We start from the raw sequence: 19,112 nt of genomic DNA on the forward strand, positions 1-19,112 counted from the left end.
GAGGTGTATAAAGTCATGAGGGCCTTAGATAGGGTGAGTGCACACAGTCTTTTTCCCAGGGCTGAGGAATCAAGAACTAGAGGGCACAGGTTTAAGGTGAGAGGGGAGAGATTTAATAGGAACCTGAGAGGCAACTTTCTCGCCCAGAGGGTGGTCAGTAAACGGAACGAGCTGCCAGAGGAAGTGGTTGAGGCAGGTATATTTAAAAGGTTCTTGGACAGGTACATGGATAGGAAAGGTTGAGAGGGATATGGGCTAAACGCAGGAAAATGGGACTAGCTTAGATGCGAATCTTGGTTGATATGGACCAGTTGGGCTGAAGGGCCTGTTTTCATGCTGAATAGCTCTAAGTCATTATTCGAGGATGCAGAGATTCTAGGTGGCCAAATACCAGGCCACTGAACTAAGCAGTTTCACACTGGGTAAACTTTGTGTTGTTCCCCTCTCAAATTTGCTTGTAGAAATGAGCATTCATGGGAAAAGGGCTGTTGTGCCTCACCGTTGCCTCTTTGTACGCACACATGGATGTCGTCTGGATTTTGAAAAGCTTCTGATAAGTTACCAGTGAAGACCAAGACCCTTGATACTAAAGGTAACATTTGAGCATGAATAATATCCAGGGTAATGGAGAGAGGGCAAGGACTGGAAGTGACTGCCATTGATAACTTCAGTGAGTGGGGTGCCCCAGACATCTCTAAACCTTTCAGTTCTCCCTGAACAACATATTTTTCACACAGGCAAGTGAGGCACATTATCAAAAAGAACTGTTAATACCTCATGCACATTTTTACAAGCCTAACTTCGATGCTCTCTTGTACATTCAAGTTTTATTTAAGAACCTGCGGGACACCTTTAGAAGTTTCTCACTCGTTTCAGAGAAATTGCTTTACTCCTATGGGTCAACTTTCACCAGGAGGATAATGAAGGGAGTCAGGGAATCCACAGTTTGGCTGGCTTCCCCTTCCTTTGCGTTCAAATAACTTGGTTAGGAGAGTTGGGAATCTTCAGTCACCTTTTGGGTGGAGTTGGTGCTGAGCAAGGCAGTAAGATTAGGCTTGAAATAATGGGTCTACAAGCTGTAAATTTATAACTGTTTCAAATCAAGTGCTTGTCTTATTCATTCAGCATTGGCTTAATAAGCACGCAGAGAAAATAGCATTTATAAACAGTACTGCTTCAGGCGAGCCTCGTTCAGTTGGATGTAATTAGTATTGTTAAAGTAACTAAAAGTTAAACAAGTGGAAGGGATTGGGAAAGTTGAGCACCTGTTGCTATTACAGTGCAAGTGGTTTATTTGGACTTTAGAAAACCCTTATGGTGTGTCACAAGATAATTATTGCACAGGTGGAAGAGAACAAATGGAATGGTTAAGGGCAGGAAAGCAAAGAGCAGGAGTGAGAAGTGCTCTTCAGCTCAAGGGCTAGCTCATCACTTGTGTAATTTCCATTGCGGACCTCTCGTTCTCCACTCACGAGGAATTTGGACCTCAATGTAATGCTGAGAATGTACTCACAGATTAAAAGCATGTCAAGGTGTTGGAAAAGAACGTAAGGGATTGCAGAATATGAAGAAGTTAGGAGGATAAGCAGTTTTGGAGTAAGTATGAGGTGGTGCGTTTCGAAGGATGTAAACTGGAAATATAACTAATCATAGACGGTATGCAAGGAGATGGGATACAGATCCAGAGGTAACCGAGGGTGGAATTCCCTTACATCTCCCTTTCTCCCTTTTGGTCTTTATCCTACAGTCTGGAACTGTAACCCACCTCCTTGTATTTCTTCATTATGAAGGAATACAAGGAGATGGGTTACAGTTCCAGACGTGTTTGTAATCAGATGAAGGAATGGAAGAATATGGGTAAATAATTTTAATGTTAAAAGTAATCACTAAGCTCTGTAAGAATTTGGTAATAGTGTATGTAGTTTTGTTATGTAGATGAAGTGTACATTCCTTGGATGAGAGAATTTTGTTATAATCTGACGTGAAAAGCCAGAGCTGTAATTTCAGGATTAGGGAGGATTAAATGGGAACATTTTCAAAAAAGTGAAAGGTTATTAACGTAGTTGTGAATCCGTAACAACTGGCCCACGGTTAGGATAAAGACCAAAAGGGAGATGTAAAGATTTTGTTTTCAAGTAAAAGGCTAAAATAAAGCAGTTAATGATGGCACTTTTACAGGGGCTTAAATTAATACTTGAATTTAAAATCCAATTGAAGGATGAAAAGCAAGGAGATTGTGTGCGTGGATTAGTTGGTAGTACCCTCGTCTGAGTTAGAAGCTCTTTCGTTCATGAAACCCAGTGAAGCACAGTATCTGAGCTGAGCTTCAGTACAGGGGAATGTGTTGAGATGTATAACAGGTATCTGATGTAGGAAATACCTCTGAACATTTGTTACCATTCTGTTCTCAAGCAACATTTTGTTATTTCAGCATTATCGTTTGTAGAGGTTCACCGTCTGCAACTGAACTGCGATGTTCCCCCTTTTTGCAAGTGTCCACACTACAAGTGTTTCGTTGAGTCGTGTTTTACAACAACAACTTGCATTCCTGTGAAAGCTATTAAGACAAGTGCAAACCGTGTCTTCTATCATGTCTTCAAGATGCTCAGATATCTCAAGCTGTTTCCATGGGAGCAGTTTTACTGATCCATTACATGTGATTTGCTATTGAGACTGATGACCAAAAGATGGGTCAACGGTTTAAGGGGTGACCTAAAGATGTGAGAGGTTTTGAGAAACAAATTTCAGAGCTTGGGGCCTCAACATATGAAGGCAAATGTAGAGTGGTTATAGATTTAGAGATGGTTGACAGCACAAAGTGAAAGGAGTGCAGAGATCTCAGAAGGGGAGACTTGCATTTGCATAGCATTTTCCATAACCTTCGAAGATATTTTACAGCTAATGGAACTTGGATGCTGAGGGAATGTTTCCCATTATTGGAGTACCTGGAATTTTAAATTTAAAGCTTTAAAAACCTGGGTGTTAACATATCGGATGACCTGTCCTAGGCCCTGCACATAAATGCAATCATAAGGCAAGCGAGCCAGCATCTTTACTTTCTCAGGAAGTTAAGCAGGTTCGGCTTGTCACCGAACACTCTAATAAACTTCTACAGATGTACTGTTGAAAGTATCCTGACATGGTCTGGTACGGCAATTCGAATGCACAGGAAGGAAAGAAGCTGGAGAGAGCCGTGGACTCTGCCCAATACATCACGGCCACATCCTTCCCCACCATCGGTAGTACCTACAGGGGGCGCTGCCTCAAGAAGGCAACATCCTTCATCAAAGATCCCCATCATCCGGGCCATGCCATCTTCTCACAGCTACCATCGGGCAGGAGGTGCAGAAGCCTGAAGTCCCACACCACCAGGTTCAAGAACAGCTACTTCCCTTCAACCATTTGGTTCTTGAACCAACCGGCACAACCCTAATCACTATAATTTAGCAACACCAGGACCCTTCGACCACTTTGTACTAAAATGGACTCTTTTGTTTTGTTCTATTCGTGTTCTTTCTTATAAAAATTGTGTGTGATTTATGTTTTTCTTGTGAATGCTGCTTATCTGATGCAATGTGCCTGTGATACTGCTGCAAGTCTTTCATTGCACCATGTACTTGTGCATGTGACAGTAAATTTGTCTTTGACTTTATCTATGAGGTATGGTTCCAGAATACAAGGTCATCCATTGAAGATAGAGATGAGGAGGAAGTTAGTGAACTTTTGAAATTCTCCACCCAGATAGGACGTTCTTGCTTACCTAGACTAGTGCCGTTCCAACAATGTTCATGGAGCTCATTCCAATCCAGGGCAAAGCAGCCACTTGATTGGAACCCCCCTCTAGTAGTACTCAGTAGATGCAATGTGTGCCATTTACAAAATGCGCTGCAGTTACTCACCTAGATGATTCTGACAGCAGTTTCCAAACCCATGGCTTCCATCACCACAAAGGACAAGGCAGCAGGTGCATGCAAACACCATCACCTGCAGCTTTCCCACCAAATAGTACCCTATCCTGACGTGGAAATATATCCGCATTCCTTCATCCTCCCTGGGTCTAAATCCTGGAACTCCCTCCCCAACCGCACTGTGAGAGTACCTTCACCAAAAAGACTGCAGTGGTTCGAGAAGGTGTCTCACAGCTACCTTCTCAAAGGCAATTGCAAGTCACCATCAGAACTCTGAACTTAAGCTCTAGCTGAAATAGGAGGCACTGTAAGTCAACATATCTCTGTTATTGGCAATGGATTGGAAGCAAAATCGTGTTTCCTTTTTCGCTTTTGTTTGCTGCAATATAATTTCAGAGATTACTTGCAAACTGGGCTGGTCCTGCAAATCTATAATCAACTAAATTGTTTTATCCTGTAATTTATCTTTTTCCAAAGAACCTTATGATTTGTAGCAGCAAATATAATAGGCAAGAGTTACTGGCAGTGTAAGCCTTAATTTTGTTGCCATTGCTTCTGTAAGCGCTGAGTCTGTTGTCAAAGCTTAGCTGCAGCACATTGAAAATAATGTCAGAGTTGAAGTTATAAGCTCTTAAAGCTCACTGTATCTTTCTAACTGAATAAATTCCAATCACAATTGAAGCAACAGAGTCAAAATAATTTGGGGAGTAGATAAAGGCGTGAAGAATCCTCGCTCAGTTTGTGGTGGTGAAAGGTTCCACAGTCTGATCATGCTCTATCAGTCTATGTGAAATAGTGTGGGTTCTCATGATCTGCTTTTTGGGTATAGAATCTCGTATTACAAACTGCCCCCAAGAGGTGCATGAAATGGGCTCCAACACTCCCTGATGGGAAAGGGTGGCTGGGTGGGAAATAATAACAACCACCCCCCTCCCCACCCCCGGCAGCCCGTTCAGGCACCCACACTCTCTGTGTAAAAACACCTACCCCACACATCTCCTTTAAACTTTCCCCCTCTCACCATAGCGCTGTCCTCTGGTATTTGGCATTTCTACCCTAGGAAAAGGATTCTGGCTGTCTACCCTATCTATACCTCTCATAATTTTATAACCTTCTATCGGGTCTCCCCTCAGCCTCCAATGCTCCAGAGAAAACAACTCACATTTGTCCAGTCTCTCCTGATAGCTCATGCCCTCTAATCCAGGCAGCATCCTGGTAAACCTGTCCTGCACCCTCTCCAAAGTCTCCACATCCTTCCTGTAATGAGGTGACCAGAACTGCACAATACTCCAAGTGTGACCTAACCAAAGTTTTATACGGCAGTAACATGATTTCCTGACTCTGATACTCAGTGCCCTGATTGATGAAGGCAAGCATGCCGTACGCCTTCTTTATCACCCTGTCTACTTGTGTTGCCACTTTAAGGAAGCTATGGATTTGCACCCTTCTGTACATCAGTGCTATTAAGGGTCCTGCCATTTACTCTATACTTCCACCTTATTTTTTTTGGCCTCCAAAAGTGCAACACCTCACACTTAGAATATGGAACGGTACAGCACAGGAACAGGCCCTTCAGCCCACGACGTCTTTACTGAATACGATGGCAAAGTATGTTGTATTTTTCCAGTCATCATGGTTGGACAAGGATTTAATGTGTATTTGGCTGTATTTTTGATGTCCTGCAAGTGTTTTGATGCTGATATTGGGTGCCAGATGTAAGAACTCCTGTCTGCTTCAGCACGGGTCGTTGATATAAATCAGTAAAAAAAATTAATTACATTTATATCAACTGAGGCCTTGTTCACAGTTGTTTCTTTTCTTCCTATCATGGTGATTTTGTGCTAAGATATTTTTAGCTGTTCACCTGAGGTGTTCTCGAGAAGGCTCAAGCTAGTAGACCATTTTTCCTTGGTTGAAGGGGGCTAGGAGATACCCTGTGTAAAACCCGATGCCCATTCACAAATGGAATCTGGCACGATTAATGGCAAATGAGTCCAGCTTCCCGGGAAATTAATCCAGCTTCCCATTTCGGCAGCAGCAGAGACCGTAAAGCCAGAGGAAGGGGAGAGTCTCCCAGCTGTCTGCTACCACTCCAGGTGTCAAGTGTGAGTGCAGTGATCTGACTGTAATCACCCCCTCACCACCACTTTTGCACTATTTGTCTTTTTCCTTGCCACTAAACATGTGGCTACATCTTTGTCAAGAAGGTTCCCCAGTCACCGTCATCTGCAGCCTCTCGTGGCCTCCATCTATCACCCTCCCAGCTTCTGTCGCTACTTCCACCCTTCCCTCCTCACCTGGATCCACTTTGTCATTTGCCAGCGCTTGCTCCACCCCTCCCCCTCACCTCTTTATACTAACTATCTCCCTTCTCTTTCAGTCCTGATGCAGCATCTCAACCCAAAACATTGACTGTCCATTTCCCTCCACAGACGCCGTCTGACCTGCTGAGTTCCTCCAGCAGTTTTTAGCTCCAGATTCCAGCATCTGCAGTTTCTTGTGTCTCCCTGTAGAAGCCTTCAACAAAGAGTCTCCTGTCACCTGCAAGCTCAAAATCCCCGCTGCCCTTCACTGCAGAGTTGAAGTGTCCGCAATATTGCAGCATAATGAGCTACTGCCAATCACGGCTGGGCCGTAGTTGTATCAGTGTAGCCCTGGTACTAAGATCCTTGCAGTCTGGTCCTGAGCAAGAATGTCTGTCACCCAATACCCGCTCTACAGCATGCTGCTATCTCCCAACAAGGTTTCCACTTCAACATGTTCAGATTTATTCTATCAAGCGAGTTGTTGAAATTTAATATACTCAGCTTTTACAGTCCAGTAGTTTTACATATTACATTGCTACCCCACTGCATCACTGTGTGTATTGTGTAAGGACTCATTTGCAAAGTAAGGCTCAGAGTACCTGCTTTGGTCGAGAAACATATGGCACGGTTAATGTTTAAACAATCCTGCATGTCACTGTTATTTTGTCGTCTGTTACCTCATTATACAGCACGGAAACAGGCCCTTCGGCCCAACTCACCCGTGCTGACTGAGGTACCTTCTGAGCTCGTCCCATTTGCCTGTGTTTGATCCATATCCCTGTAAACCTTTCGTATCCGTGTACCTGCCTAAATGCCTTTTGTACCTGCCTCTACCACTTCCTCTGGCAGCTCATTCCATATACCCACCACTCTCTGTGTAAAATCTTGCCCCTTTAAGTCATACCCCTCTCACTTTAAACCTGTGCCCTCTAGTTTTAGACTCTAAGGGAGTTGTTAGCACTTTGACCTCTTGAACTCAAGTCACGCTCCAGAGAGTTTAACTGACGAATCCAGACTGATGCCCCAGTTCAGTACCGAGGGAATGCTACACTGTCTGAAGAGGCACGTATCGGATTTTAAAATCCGATCGTCAGTTATCCTGTAATTTTGAAGACCTTGGGAATCAAGGCCTATGGAGTTGGTGCAGGGAAGCAGCACTGCAGGTAAAAGATCAGACATGATCTTGTGGAATAGGTGCATGGCCTATCCTTGCTTCTATTTTTTGAGTAACTTTTGTTATGTTCGCTTGTAGTTTTGCTGATTCTCCACGATGCTAAAAAGGTCCTTGCTGCAATAGACCGGTCTTTAGTGGTCACCAAAATACCATCATCAGCAGTCATACGTGGAGTGGCAGATTAGAGTCTTCGGGCTATTTATAAGTAGCATCTTGAACTCAGTGAAGAACCACAGTGATAACTTGCATTTATTTTGCCTCTTGAGCTATTCCAAACTGTCTTGCGGTTCCCTTCAGGAAAACTGATGGTGAACCAGAAGGGACATTAGCAGGATGTTTGCTCGAAACAATTATATCTTTGAAGGTTCCTGAAGCAGAACAGGAGGGAGGTTCATAGTGGGTGGGGATGAGATCACCGGCAAAGGGTGTAAAAATCATAGAAGCCATACGTTTGTGGGCTGGACAGTTTTAGCGGTGCAGGATCCAAAGATGGGATGGGGTGTGCTCATGGAGACTAGTTTGGTTTAATATATGTGAGGAAGGTGAAACGGCACACAATCAGCGAGGGCGAGTGTGATCAAGTCCTTCCGCAGTTCAAAGTACGGAGAGGGCACTTCACAAAGAACCAGCAGAACTCCATTGGATGAGGGGATGGTTCGAGAACCACAGGCACAGGTTGGAAATTTTAAGCAAAAGATACAGAAGCAATGTGAGTAGAATTTTCTTTCGTACGGATGGTTAGGCACTGGAACTCGCTGTTTGTAGGGATGGTGGAAACAAACATTCAGGGCCTTTTGAAAGGAAATTGGGTTGGTTGTGGAGATTGAATAATTTTGCTGGGCAAGGAAATAGAATTGATGCTAGGAGCAGGCATGGACTGGATAGGCTGAATGGCCTCCTTTGCTGCTCCAGCAGTTCAGATTCTTGTCTATTAAGAGCAAGAAGTGTTGAATGTGTTGGAGTCTTGTTTGGCCATTTTTCAAGATACTGGGTGTCACTGGTAGACACAGACAGGGTAGTGAAGAAGGTGTTTGCCACACTTGCCTTCATCGGTCAGGGCGTTGAGTACAGGAGTTGGGATGTCTCGTTATTGCTGAACAGGACATTAGTGAGATTGCACTTGGAATATTCTGTACAGGTCTGGTTGCCAAGCTCTTGGAAGGATGTCATTAAGCTGGAAAGGGTGTAGTAAAGCTTCATGAGGAGTTACCGGGGCTGTAGGGCATGTTATAAGGGGAGACTGGATAGGCTGGGATGTTTTCCCTAGAGTGAAGTAGGCTTGAGGGCTGACATAGAGGATTATAAAACCATAAGGGGCATAGATAAAGTGAATGGTCACAGTCTTTTTACCAGGGTAGGGGAGTCTAAAACTAGAAGACATAGGTTTAAGGTGAGAGGGGAAAGATTTAAAAGATCTTTAGACAGGGACATGGATGGGAAAGATTCAGAGGGATTTGGGCCAAATACGGGGAAATGGGACTAGCTCAAGTAGACAACTTGGTTGGCATGGACAAGTTGGGCCAAAGGGCCTGTTTCCATGCTGTTTAGCTCTGTGACTGAAAGACCCAACAATCATAGCCCATCCCTAAGGTGAAGCAGCTGGAGACGGTTGGGTCCAGAACACAGCCCCAAGGAACTCCTGCGGTGGTGTCCTGGAGCCGGGCTGATTCACTCCAATAACCACAGCCATCTTCTTCTGTGTGAGTTACCAGTCCAAGCATTGGATTATTCACATTTTGATGTCCATTGATGTCATTTTTATCGAGGCTCTCTGATGCTACACTTGGTCAATTGCTGTCTTGACGTCAAGGACAATCACTTTCACTCCCTGATCTGCATATATTGGTGAAACCTGTGCCTGGGTCAAATCTGGGTTCATTCCCAAAGTATTCATCCCATCTCTATTCCCCTAGGTTCACTGCAATGCAGTTACCTACCCAGACTACTTCCATACCTCCAAACAGGTGACCCTTACCATCCAGTAGGACAAGAGCAGCAGGCACATGGGGTCACCACCACATGCAGGTTCCTCTCCAAGTTCCACACCAACTTGATAAGGAAATGTTTTGCCAGACCTCCATCATCACTGGCTGTAAGTCCTGGACCTCCCTCTCCAAACAACACCGAGGGAGCACCTTCACCAGGACAGCAATGGATCAAGAAACTGGCTTATCATCACCTGCTCAAGGGCAAGTAGGTATGAGTAATTACTGCTGGCTTTGCCACGATGCCTACATTCCAAGAAAGGGAATAAATAAAAGAAAACCCTTCCCATGAACAAATAGGATAAGCTGATTGTTCCCCAGTTGGATATATCTTACTATTGGTGGAAATAGGTCATATTATATATCCCAAGTCCAACACTTCTTTTTAAAGTAGCAAGTTAAAGTGAATGGTTGGTTTGGCCTGAGATGTATTGACCGTGTCACGTTGAATAAGCTGAATCTTTTTTTAAGTTTAAATTGATATGTTGTAAATGCATGTTATCTATGGCGAACTAATTTGGTTTATGGGTATGCTTGCTGGGGCAATCTCCTGGCTTATTTCTTGGAACTAGCTGAACAGTTTGAAATTGGGCTCCAGTTGTTTGCATTGAGCACAAGGCAGTGGTGTATACGTCTTAAACCTCGCTTCTGAAATCCAGTTCTACTGACATTGATGGAAACAAATCTCAGAAGCTGAGTTCAATGCTTTTTTGTTTAATGTTTAACACTTGCAATAGCAGATAAATTTCCACCACAGACCTTTCTAATTAACAGAACACAATCAGAATTGGATTCAGATTTATTATCACTGACTTATAGGACGTGAAATGTGTTGTTTTGTGGCAGTAGTACAGTGCAAAGACATAAAATTACCATAAGTTACAAAACTAAATAGTGCAAAAAAAAGGAATAATGAGGCAATGTTCATGGGTTCATGGACCATTCAGAAGTCTAATGGCGGAGGGGAAGAAGCTGTTCCTAAAATGTTGAGTGTGGGTCATCGGGCTCCTGTACCTCCTCCCCAATGGTAGTAACGAGAAGAGGGGATATCCCGGGTGGTGAGGGTCCTTAGTGATGGATGCTGCCTCCTTGAGGCACCACCTCTTGAAGATGTCCTCGACGGTGGGGAGGGTCGTGCTGCAATTGAATAGCAGAAAGCAGGGGATGAAACGTCACTTTCCAATCACAGTTGAATTCTCTGCCATTTCTCCTGTGGGCATGTAAATCAGTGGCACAGCTGGTAAAGCAGCTGTCTCGCAGTGCCAGAGACCCGGGTTCAATCCTGACCTCGGGCGTTGTCTGTGTGGTGTTTGCACGTTCTCCTCGTGACCACATAGGTTTCCCCCTGGATGCTTCGATTTCCTCCCACGTCCCAAAGACATGCAGGTTGGTAGGTTAGTTCACCGCTGTAAGTTGCCCCCAGCGTGCAGGTGAGCGGAAGAATCTAGGGGGAGTTGGTGTGAATGCAAGGGGAATAAAAAATGAGATTAATACAGGTTTAATCTAAATCGGTAGCAGATGGTGAGTATGGACAGTGGGCTGAAGGGCCTGTTTCCGTGCTGTATCTCTCTGTGACTCTAAACCCTGCCCTGACAGCAGAAACTATCCAAGCTTGTCCCATATCTCTGTGTTTTGCCCAGATCCCTCTGAACCTTTCCTATCCATGTACCTGTCCAAATGTCTTTTAAACGCTGTAATTGTACCCACCTCTACCACTTCCCCGGCAGCTCGTTCCACATCGCCACCACCCTCTGTGTGGAAAAAATCGCCCTTCAGCTCTCTTTTAAATCTTGCCCCTCTCACCTGAGATCGACATCCTCTAGTTGTAAGCTGCCGTACACTGGGGGAGGAGGGGGGAAGAATGTGAGCACCTACCTTATCCACACCCCTCATGATTTTATAAACTTCTATCAGCTCACCACTCAGCCTCCTCTGCCCCAGGCTGTGTATAATGGAGCAGGCTGTTGGAGCTGAATGGGTGCTTAATGTTCCAAGTGCTTATGTTTTATTTTTCTTCGGGGGGAAGTAATGGTGTTTGACACACTGGTTGGGAAATGTACACCGGATGTAATCCGTGTCAGTGTACACCTGCCACGATTGAATAGTGCGGCAATAGTGACATTAAGGGCAAACTTTCAGTGGAGGCAAAGGCAGTGGGGAGTGGGTCCTCCTTGGACTCCTGACAGTTGAGGTCAGAGAGTCATACAGCACAGAAACAGGCCCTTCAGCCCAACTGGTCCATGCTGACCTAGATCCCCATCAAAGCTTCTCCCATTTGCCCGCATTTGGTACGGTAGTGTAGTGGTTAGCGTAACGCTATTACAGCGCCAGCGACGCGGGTTCAATTCCGGCCACTGTCTGTAAACAGTTTGTACGTTCTTCCTGTGTCTGCATGGGTTTCCTCCGGGTGCTCCGGTTTCCTACCACATTCCAAAGACGTACAGGTTAGGAAGATGTGGGCATGCTATGATGGCGCTTGAAGCGTGCTGACACTTGCGGGCTGCCCCCAGAACACTCTACGCAAAAAATGCATTTCACTGTGTGTTTCGGTGTACATGTGACTGATAAAGATATCTTATCTTATCTATCCATGTACCTGTCCAAGTACCTTTTAAATGTTGTTAACGTACCTGCCTCAGCCACTTCTTCTGGCAGCTCATTCCATATACGGACCACCCTCTGTGTTAAGAAGTTGCCCCTCATGTTCCTATTAAATCTCCCCCCACTCATCTTAAACCTGTGCCCTCTAGTTCTTTGTTCCCCAACGTTGTTAAACAGACTGGGTACATTAGTATTGACATTTTGTTCCCCAGGTCACCTTAAATGTGAGGCATGGTTTTATAAACTGCGTGAGATGATACATTGACAGACCTAGTGAACGTAATGATTATTAAACCAGACAAATGAAGAAGCTGCAATTTTCATACCCTATGAATGTCGTCAGATGTGTCCTATATTAGAATTGTATCTTTCTGTAAAATCTCAACAAGTAAAATGTCAAGTGTCAAGTAGCACACCATGGGTGTGTCAGCTGAGCGAAGTGAGAGCTGTTGGATTTTTGAAAGTGTGTTGCTGCTTTGAATTGGTTCTGTCTCCACAGCTGGTCTCTCCAAACCTGTAAGCAGTTGAGTTTTGGTTGCAGTGTCAAGGAATGGGGGGAAGAGGGTTTGAGCGAGAGAACGAGGTATAGTCTCAGTGAATCAGTAACAGACTGAAGTTGTCTCCTCCTCCAGTTCCTTGAGTTTTTTTCTTAATATCTGAAATACAAACCTTTTGTTGTTAACTGCAGCCCAACCCACATAATGACATACTGTGTGGGGTTGGCTGGGCAGAAGTTGACACCAGCCCAACAACTTTGTATCAGACCTGAACTCTTGTGCAAGACCTGCCACGCATTGAATTCCACATGACTGTTTCACCCAAGTCTTCAACTTGAGCTCAGCTCAGCCTCGGGTGTCCTCTGGACAAGTTTATCTGATGTTGATGTGAATGGAGGCACTTTGCTTTGACCAAAACGGAAAGACAGGTGCTAAAACACTTCACGATATTTCTGTCCTGAAATTTGTATTACACCTCTTGTTTCTTGATGCATTTCAATCGAACGTCATTTGTTTACCCTGTCCTTTGAAGTCTTGAGTCACTGTGGAAATCCTGGCAGACTTGGCTCAGCCTGTGCCCCTGGAGGGATTACCACACCTTCGGAACATGCATCATTAACCGTGCCATGATCCTCAAAGAACACTTTGTCCTGGGACTGTCAATCGTCGAGCATTCCTGGAATAACCAGATTCTCCCAACACTACATTGGACTGGGACTGTTGTCAGATGACCTCTTAATCCCTGTGGACCCCACCCACTCTTCTTCCCCCCCCACCCCAAAACCAATCCCATACTGTACCAAATCCCCTACTCACCACCCCCACAGCTCCAAATCCCCCACTCTCGCCAACACTCGCCACTCAACCCTCCCTCCGTACTACCCCCTCACGCAGACCTTCAACCCTGCACCAACTCCCCCATCAACCCCTCTCTCATCAACAGCCCCCACTCACCCGCTCCTACCAACACCCCCACTCCTCCCCACTCTGTACCAATCGCCTCTACTCAACCCCCCAGCTTCCACCAACAGTCCCACTGAACCCCAACTCAACCCCCACTCTCACCAACAACCCCCACTCTCACCAACAGCCCCAGTAAACCCCAGCAACTCCCACTCTCACCGACAGCCCCAGTAAACCCCAACAACCCCCACTCTCACCGACAGCCCCAGTAAACCCCAGCAACTCCCACTCTCACCGACAGCCCCAGTAAACCCCAACAACCCCCACTCTCACCGACAGCCCCAGTAAACCCCAGCAACCCCCACTCTCACCAACAGCCCCAGTAAACCCCAGCAACTCCCACTCTCACCAACAGCCCCAGTAAACCCCAACAGCCCCCACTCTCACCAACAGCCCCAGTAAACCCCAACAGCCCCCACTCTCACCAACAGCCCCAGTAAACCCCAACAGCCCCAGTAAACCCCACCAACCCCCACTCTCACCAACAGCCCCAGTAAACCCCAGCAACTCCCACTCTCACCAACAGCCCCAGTAAACCCCAGCAACTCCCACTCTCACCGACAGCCCCAGTAAACCCCAACAACCCCCACTCTCACCAACAGCCCCAGTAAACCCCAACAACTCCCACTCTCACCGACAGCCCCAGTAAACCCCAACAACCCCCACTCTCACCAACAGCCCCAGTAAACCCCAACAGCCCCCACTCTCACCAACAGCCCCAGTAAACCCCAACAACCCCCACTCTCACCAACAGCCCCAGTAAACCCCAACCCCCACTCTCACCAACAGCCCCAGTAAACCCCAACAACCCCCACTCTCACCAACAGCCCCAGTAAACCCCAACAGCCCCCACTCTCACCAACAGCCCCAGTAAACCCCAACAACCCCCACTCTCACCAACAGCCCCAGTAAACCCCAACAGCCCCCACTCTCACCAACAGCCCCAGTAAACCCCAACAACCCCCACTCTCACCAACAGCCCCAGTAAACCCCAACAACCCCCACTCTCACCAACAGCCCCAGTAAACCCCAACAGCCCCCACTCTCACCAACAGCCCCAGTAAACCCCAACAACCCCCACTCTCACCAACAGCCCCAGTAAACCCCAACAACCCCCACTCTCACCAACAGCCCCAGTAAACCCCAACAACCCCCACTCTCACCAACAGCCCCAGTAAACCCCAACAGCCCCCACTCTCACCAACAGCCCCAGTAAACCCCAACAACCCCCACTCTCACCAACAGCCCCAGTAAACCCCAACAGCCCCCACTCTCACCGACAGCCCCAGTAAACCCCAACAACCTCCACTCTCACCAACAGCCCCAGTAAACCCCAGCAACTCCCACTCTCACCAACAGCCCCAGTAAACCCCAACAGCCCCCACTCTCACCAACAGCCCCAGTAAACCCCAACAACTCCCACTCTCACCGACAGCCCCAGTAAACCCCAACAACTCCTACTCTCACCGACAGCCCCAGTAAACCCCAACAACTCCCACTCTCACCGACAGCCCCAGTAAACCCCAACAACCCCCACTCTCACCAACAGCCCCAGTAAACCCCAACAACCCCCACTCTCACCAACAGTCCCACTGAACCCCAAATCAACCCCCACTCTCACCGACAGCCCTCAGTGTACTCTAAACAACAACCCCCCACTCACCTCTCACTCTGCACCAACTACCCTTGACTCTGCCCAACACCCCAACTCTCCCCCCACCTTCCCGAGACTGCTGCTTGTGGGGTCAGACTCATCCATCTTCCACCAGGTTGATGTCCTCTTTGAAGGTGCTGCTTCCTAATCACCACCACCCCTTCATCCTCTTTCCACCCCTCCACTCCAACCTCTCAGCCTCTCTCCAACACTCCCTCCACAATCTCCACTCCATAATGGCAGGAGGTCATAAAGTTATAGAAAGATGCAGGATGGTATTGGTATTGGTTTATTATTGTCACTTGTACCGAGGTACAGTGAAAAACTTGTCTTGCATACTGGTCGTACAGGTCAATTCATTACACAGTGCAGTTACAGTGAATTAGTACAGAGTGCATTGAGGTAGAACAGGTAAGAACAATAACAGTGCAGAGTAAAGTGTCACAGCTACAGAGAAAGTGCAGTGCAATGAGGTGCAAGGTCACAACAAGGTAGGTTGTGAGGTCAGAGTCCATCTCATTGTATAAGGGAACTGTTCAATAGTCTTATCACAGTGGGGTAGAAGCTGTCCTTGAGCCTGGTAAAACATGCCCTCATGCTCCTGTATCTTCTACCCGATGGAAGAGGAGAGAAGAGAGAATGTCCCAGGTGGGTGGGGTCTTTGATTATGCCGGCTGCTTCACCAAGACAACAAAACAGACCCTTCCGTCCACCAAGTCCGCACCAATCTGTTTACACTAATCCTACATTAATCCCATTTTAATTATTCTCCCTGCATTGCGGAGTAAGTGCTACTGAGGCCTTGTGTCCTCAGCCTTGGGAACAGACCCCTTGGATGATAAAGATGGACTCTTGATCTCTCAGTTCACCTCATCATGGCCCTTGCACCGTATTTGTCAACCTGCACTGCACTTCCTCTGTAACTGTAACATTACATTCTGCATTCTGTTTTGTTTCCCTTTCATACGACCTCAATGTACCTATGTATGGTATGATTTGTATGGATGGCCTGCAAACTAAGCTATTCTCTGTACCTCAGTACATGTGAGACAATAAACCAATGACCAATTACAGTTAGAGGATTCCTACATTAATGAGACACCCCATGATGGCCTCAGTTTGGCTGGGAACAAGCGATGCAAGTCTGGTTTGAACATGGGCTCAGGCACAGGAAAAGCCTCCAGTGGGAAGCCACCACCAGGCACACACCCCCTCATTCTCTCCTAGAGTTCCAAAGCAACTGTCCCTTCCCCAATGTCCTGGTTCGCTTTTCTATCTCAATGATAGCCATCCTTCCACTGCAGCACCTGGCCCATTGCCACCTCCCTTCCCATCACCCAGGGGGCCCCAACACCCCTCCCAAGTGAAGCAACAATTCACCTGCACCTCCCCCAACTGAGTGTACTCCATCTGATACTCGGTTGTGGCCTCTTCTACTTTGGAAGAACCAAAGGCATATTGGGTGATTACTTGAACAAAATACCTCTGTTCAATATGGAAGGAGCAAGTGTTTGGGACTGGCACATTCCAAAGTCCAGGCCAACTTGCTGAGGGACAGACTGAAGCTTATTGCTGCCTCCACAGAGGCTGCATAGGGAAAGGGCACAGTTCATGATGCTCCTACCATTACACAGTGCAGGGCTGGAAGCTGTGTCACAACCCCCTGGACTGTTTGTTTAAGCAACGTATATGAAGGAAAATCGATGATACAATGCAAATAGAATGGTGTGTCTTGTACTGGGAAAGGCATTATTTGAATACTCTGTATGATGTACTTGCAAATTTTATAGATAAAGTAATATTTTGGAAAAAGGAGAGTTGCTGACTTTGCCAGCAATGTGCATCGAATAAGGAAATAGAGTTCGAGAAACCGGGGACAATCCAAGGAAGTTTATGCCACCGTTCACATTTATATTCAGCCAGAGAGCATGCCAGGGTGCTCTGCATGATGTTTGAAAAGACCATAAGATATAAGAGCATAATTAGGCCATTCAGCCCATCAAGTCTGCTCAATCATGGCTGACTTGTTTTCCAGCCCCATTCTTCTGCCTTCTCCCCGTAACTCTTAACCCGCTTACCAGTCAAGAAACTATCAATCTCTGCCTTAAGTACAGCCAGTGACTTGACCTCCACAGCCTTCTGTGGCAATGAATTCCACAGATTCACCACCCTGTGGCTGAAATTCGTCCTCACCTCAGTTTTAAGGGGACATCTCTTTATTCTGAGGCTGTGCCCTCGGATCCTAGACTCTTCTGCTAATGGAAACATCTTCTCCACGTCCACCCTATCCAGGCCTTTCAGTATCTGTTAGGTTTCAATGAGATCCCCCCTTCTTCCTTCTGAATTCCACCGAGTACAGGCCCAGAGACATCAAACGCCCCTCATATGTTAAGCTCTTTATTCCCGGGATCATTCTCGTGAAGCTCCTCTGGGCCCTCTCCAGGGCCAGCACTTCTTTCCTTAGATACAGGGTCTAACATTGCTCACATTATCCCAAATGCAGTCTGACTAAAGGCTTATAAAGCCTCAGCAGTACATTCTTTAAAATTCTAGTCCTCCCGAAAGGTCTCACTGTGAGGGTAGGTTCCCTCCTGGAGCGCACTGCTCCGCAATGAGAGCTTACTGCGACAACAAGTCTGACGGTTGACTCTGGGGAGAACCCCAAGTGTGGTCGCCCACCCCCTGAGCCCCTGCCTCCTCACCCACTTTGCTGCCCTGATGTTGTTTTCACCACCAACCACTGCAACTAAATATTGCATCCCCTTCAGCAGCTGCAATATCTGTCTTCCGCTTTTTATTTGTCCAGCATTTGAAACTATGCTAATTATCCACACACCTACTCTTCAATGCTTTTCTTTAGTTCCCATACCAAGGCAACATCTGTGTGAAATTTTGGAATGTCACTAATCCTGTTTGTTGCAAAGCAGATTGGGCCAATTCCAGTGAGACAGTTCTCATCCACAGTGGAATTGATGTAACCTGCTCTCTGACTTGCTCTGGTGTCACTCAGCATTCTATTGTGAGGCCCAACTCTTTGTTGAAGGGTGAGAGGGCTGTGGTTGGACAGAGAGAGAGTAACACCTACAGTTAGTTAATCCGCCTCCCGCACTGGCAATGAGTCAGAGTCAATCCGCCTGAGCTAGAGAGTAAGGTAGGTCCTGTCCTGTCACTGTAAACTGTATGTATCTGATAGGAGCATTGTTGTTTGAAACTGGATCATTGAGCACCTGCTGACTACCGAGTGCCTGGCTCTATCTGCGAGCGGTGTGATTTGACGCTATGTCCTTTGGTGTGAGAGAGGAAGGTGGGCTTTTTAAATTTGTTTCCTATTTCGACCAGGTGTCTTTTTTTCTGTTCTCTGCAAGGATGAAGCTTTGGAGCATCAACATGGTCCGTTTTAAGGTTCATTTAATCTGAAGGGGCATCCACCTGGCACAGTAGTGTATGACCAGCGGAGGTTGAGGTACGGAGCAAGAGCTTCTCTGGAATACCCTCCTTAGCCAGAGGGTGGTGAATCTGTGGAATTCGTTGCCACAGAAGGCTGTGGAGGCCAAGTCATTGGGTGTATTTAAGGCAGAGGTTGATAGATTCTTGATTGGTAAGGGGGTTAAGGGTTATGGGGAGAAGGTAGGAGAATGGGGTTGAAAGAAAAAGTGTCTTGCATAAGTGTGTGTGTGTGTGTGTGTGTGTGTGTGTGTGTGTGTGTGTGTGTGTGTGTGTGTGAGAGAGAGAGAGAGAGAGAAATACCTTGCTGCACTGTCTCCCCCTCCTCCCCTCCCTCCTCCCCTCCCTCTCTCTCCCTCAAAAGAAAGGTATATTGCTACATTAAGAGTGTGTATATGTCTATCCACATGTGTGTGTCTGTGTGTAAGTGAGAGAGACATTGCTGAAGTGTCTGTTTTTCCCTCTGTCTCTGTCCTTATTAATGTATGACCATGTTACAACATTCAGAACTTGGGATTAAAATGTGACGTATGCCCTGTGATTCTCATTAGAATTTCCAGAAATTGGACCCTGAATTGAA

The 19,112-nt window shown here is 46.5% G+C and overlaps 1 protein-coding gene across 6 annotated transcripts in view; it reads left to right on the top strand.

Moving 5' to 3' along the window:
• The window catches only part of slc45a3 (solute carrier family 45 member 3), a 148,438-nt gene that overhangs the window by 80,329 nt on the left and 48,997 nt on the right, over nucleotides 1–19,112 (top strand). Inside the window, exon 1 of one of the 6 annotated variants that reach the window (XM_052034797.1) lies at nucleotides 18,125–18,239. The exons of 2 other annotated variants lie outside the window; for them this stretch is intronic. The gene's annotated coding sequence lies outside the window, so the exon portion shown is untranslated. Of the gene's footprint in view, nucleotides 1–18,124; nucleotides 18,240–18,280; nucleotides 18,393–18,422; nucleotides 18,552–19,112 lie in introns of those variants that run through there. 3 more of the 6 variants (XM_052034798.1, XM_052034795.1, XM_052034799.1) reach the window with 3 other exon arrangements.

This window comes from Pristis pectinata, chromosome 20 (assembly GCF_009764475.1).
Source record: "Pristis pectinata isolate sPriPec2 chromosome 20, sPriPec2.1.pri, whole genome shotgun sequence".
Taxonomy (NCBI): domain Eukaryota; kingdom Metazoa; phylum Chordata; class Chondrichthyes; order Rhinopristiformes; family Pristidae; genus Pristis; species Pristis pectinata.